The sequence below is a fragment of the Myotis davidii genome, unplaced genomic scaffold (genome assembly GCF_000327345.1).
Source record: "Myotis davidii unplaced genomic scaffold, ASM32734v1 scaffold392, whole genome shotgun sequence".
Taxonomy (NCBI): Eukaryota; Metazoa; Chordata; class Mammalia; order Chiroptera; family Vespertilionidae; genus Myotis; species Myotis davidii.
In genome coordinates this window covers 75,731-80,518 of record NW_006284244.1, presented here as the reverse complement: position 1 = coordinate 80,518, position 4,788 = coordinate 75,731, and positions in this window count along the sequence as shown.

Genomic DNA, 4,788 nt, shown 5'->3' with positions numbered 1-4,788 from the left:
AGCCAATGAGAGGAACAAAAAGAAAAAAATGTGAAACAGTAAAAATAGCTTAAAGGATTCAGAAGACATCAAGTGGACCAACATATACTCACATTATAGAGGTCCCAAAAGGAGAAGAGAAAATGGGCAGAAAACATTTTCAAAGTAATAATAGATGAAAATTTCCCTAACCTGGGCAAGAAAACAGATATCCAGATGCAGGAAACCCAGAGAGTTCCAAAACAGATGAACCAAGAGGCCTACACCAAGATACATTAAAATGTAACATGTCAAAAGTTGAAGACTTAGAGAATCACTTACAAAGCTGTGTGAAAGGGAAAGACTTAAAAGGAATCAAAATAAATACAATAATTAGTGAAGGGATACACAAAATAAACTACTGCAAATTTTGACATCAAAGATATAAAGTGAGTGGGAGTGAATAAAAATGTAGTGTTAAAATGTGTTCAAAGTTAAGTCATTATCAACTTCAAAACAGACATAAGTTGTTTTATATAAACTTCATGGTAACCACAGACAAAAAAACAATACACATCTATAGTAGATACATAAGATTTAAAAAGAAGAAATGTAAGCATACAACCACAGATTGATTAGATGACAAAAGAAGAGGGCAAAAGAAGAACAAAACAACAAAGGAATTATAAAACAGCCAGGAGACAATTAACAAAATGGCAGTAATTACATACTTATCAATAATTACTTTAAAGGTAAGTGGACTAAACTCTCCAAATCAAAAGACACAAAATGGCTTAGTAATTAATTTTTTTAAAGACCCATCTATATGCTGTCTAGGAGACTCAGTTCAGATGTAAGGACACAAAAACTAAAGGTGAATGAAAAAAAGTATTCTATGCAAATGGAAACCAACAGAAGGCTGGGATAACTATACTTATATCAGACAAAACAAACTTTACCACAAAGACTGTAACAGGACAAAGAAAGTCATTATATGATTGACTATAATGGAGTCAATCCAATAAGAAAATGTAATATTTAAATATTTATGCTCATAAATATGCAAAGCAAATAGTGACAAACCTAAACTCAGAAATACACAGCAACCCTATATAATAAAAAGGTAATATGCAAATAGACCAAACAGCAGAATGACCAGTCGGTATGATGCGCACTGACCACTAGGGAACAGACGCTCAATGCAGGAGCTGCCCCCGGTGGTCAGTGTGCTCCCACAGAGGGAGTGCCAGTCAGCGAGTGCAACATTGGTGGCAGGAGCCTCTCCCACCTCCGAGGCAGCACTAAGGAGCAGCGAGCTGAGCTGTAAGGAACAGTGAGCAGGCAGGCGGTAAGGAGCAAGGGCCCCCGGACTGGGAGAGGGATGTCTGACTGCAGGAAGCGGGCCTAAGCTGGCAGGCAGACATCCCCCAAGGGACCCAGGACTGTGAAAGGGCACAGGCCGGGCTGAGAGACCACCCCCCCCACTCCCCTGAGTGCACAAATTTTCATGCACTGGGCCTCTAGTACAACAATAATAGGAAACTTTAATATTCCACTTTCAGCAATGTATAGGTTATCCAAACAAAAAAATTAATAAGGAAATATTGGCCTTAAATTACATGTTAGACCAGATGGACTGCAAATCCAATTCATCAATACATTAAAAGGATTATACACCATGATTCAGTGGAATTTATTCCAGGAATACAAGGATGTTTCAATATCTCCAAATCAATGGAATATACCATGTTAACAAAAAGAAAGATAAAAATCCCATCATCTCAACAGATGCAGAAAAAGCTTTTGACAAAATTCAACATCCATTTATGATAAGAAAACTTTCAACAAAGTGATTATAGAGGGAACATACCTCAACATAATGAAGACCATATACAACAAACCTACAGCTAACATCATACCCAACAGCAAAAAGCTGAAAGCTTTTCCTCTAAGATCAGGGACAAGGCAAACATGTCCACTCACACCACTTTTCGTCTCAGAGCAATTAGACAAGAAAAAAACATAAAATGCACCCACATTACAAAGGATGAAGTAAACCTGTCACCATTTTACAGATGATGTGATATTTTGCTTATAAAACCCTAAAGACTCCACCAGAGAACTATTAGAACTAATCATTTCAGTGAAGTTTCAAGATACAAAATAAATATACAAAAATCGGGTGTTTTTCTATATGCTAATAGCAAAATATCAGAAAGAGAAATTGAGAAAAAAATTCCATTTACAATTGTATCAAAAAAAAATACCTATAAATAAATTTAACCAAAAAGGTAAAAGAAAACTATAAGACAAATAATGAAAAAAATCTGAAGATGATACAATAAATGGGAAGATATTCCATGCTTTCTATTAGATTGGAAGAATTAACATTGTTAAAATGTCCAGAATACCCAAAGCAATCTAAAAATTCTAATGGCACTTTTCATAAAAATAGAGCAATCATAAAATGTGAATGAAATCACAAGACCCTAAATAGCCAAAGCAATCCTGCAAAAGAACAAAACAGAAAGCATCACACTGCCAGATATCAAACAATATTACAAAGCTACAGTAATCAAAACAGTGTAATACTGGCATCAAAACAGACACACAGATCAATAGAACACAATAGAGAGTTCAGATAAAAACCCATGCACATGTGGTCGATAAATTTGCAAAATGGAGCCAAGAATATGGAATGTGGAAAGGACATATTGAATGGAGAAAGTTTCTTTAATGTTGCTGGAAAAACTGGATAACTACATGCAAAGGAATGAAACTACCATACACAAAAATTATCTCAAATTGGATTAAAGACATAAACATAAGACCTGAAATCAGAAATCTTTTACAAGAAAATATAAACAGTAAGCTCCCTGACACAGTTCTTGGCAATGATTTTTTTGAATCTGACACTAAGAACAATAAAAACAAAAATAAATTAGTATGACTGAAAACTAAAACGCTTCTGCACAACAAAGAAAACCATCAACAAAATGAAAAGGCAGTAAGAGGTTAATATCCTAAATACATTTAAAAATTAATTTCTTTCAATAAAGAAATCCAATTAAAAATTGGCAGAGGACACTTTTCCAAAGACATAAGGATAGCCAACAGGTACATAAAAATGTGCTCAATTTCACTAATAATCAGGGAGATGTAAGTCAAACCACAATGAAATATTACCACACACCTGTAGAATAACTATTATCAAAAAGATGAGATAACCAGTGTTGGCCAGGATATGGCGAAAAAAACCTGTGTGTATTGCTGGTAGGAATATAGACTGAACAGTATAGAGGTTCCTCAAATAGTTAAAAATAGTACATATAATCCAGCAATTCCACTTCTGGGTATATATCCAAAGAAAATAAAAACTCGACCTTGGAAAGATATATGCACCCTCATATTCATTGCTGCATTATTTATAATAGCCAAGATATGGAAGCAACCTAAATGTTCACTTATAAATGAATGGGTAAAGAAAATGTGTGTGTGTGTGTGTGTGTGTGTGTGTGTGTGTGTAATATTATTTAACCATAAAGAAAAGGAAACCCTGCCATTTGTGATAACATGGATGAATCATAAAGTCAGTGTACTCAGTGAAATAAGTCACATAGAGAAAGGCAAATATCATATGATCTCACTTATATGTGGAATGGCAAAAACAAAACTCAGATACAGCAAACAGATTGGCAGTTTCCAGAGTTATGGATGGATAAGATGGGTAAAGGTGGTCAAAGTTTACAAACTTCTAGTTATAAAATAAGTCCTAGGATGTAATTAACAGCATGGTGACTATCCTATCTAATAAAGAGGTAATATGCAAATTGACCATCACTCCAACACATTATATGGCCACCACAAGATGGCAAATGGGGGGGAGGGGGCAGTTGTGGGTGATCAGGCCAGCAGGGGAAGGAAGTTGGGAGGGACCAGGACTGAAAGGGAGGGCAGTTGAGGGCAATCAGGCCTGCACAGGAGGGCAGTTAGGGATGACCAGGCCAGCAGGGGAGGGAAGTTAGGGGCATTTGGGATAGCAGGGGAGCAGTTAGGCATCGATCAGGCTGGCAGGGCAGTTAGGAGATGATCAGGTGACACACCCGTGCATGAATTTCGTGCAACAGGCCTTTAGTAGTTAATAATACTGTATTGTATATTTCAATGTTACTAAGTAAATCTTAAAAGTTCTCATCACAAGAATAAAAATGGTAACCATGTATGGTGATGCTTGTTAACCTACGACATTTGATATACTGTTTTATGCATACTCACTGATCTGTTCTCTATTAAGATTTTATCTAAAGTACTTGTCTACTTCACTAGAAATAACTCCAAGTTAAATACTAGCCATGCTTTCACTAAATTCCTTCTTTTGGGAAGTTTCAAGGTACAGTTAGCTCTTAGAGTACCAGAAACTTACTAGAAATTCAAATCCCCTAACAAGCTACATATGGGAGGCAACCGATCAATGTTTCTCTCTCTCTCTCCCTCTCTCTCCCTCCTACTTCCTTTCTCTAAACATATCCTTGGGTGAGGATTAAGAAAAAAACAAAACACAAAATACAGAGCACATCCCCAGTTGGGGGGGGGGGGGCCGGAGGGGGGGACATGCAGAAGGCAGCTGATCAATGATGCTTCTCTCTCATTGATGTTTCCATCTCTCTATCCCTCTCTCCCTTCCTCTCTCTCTCTTAAAAAAAAATCAATAAAAATATATATTTTTTTAAAACAATTTTATCTACTAAACTATAAAAATGATATTGCTGGCACTGTCAATAGTAGGTACTCTCTCAAAGATGGCAGAAAGTATTTTATGCCATTACCAAA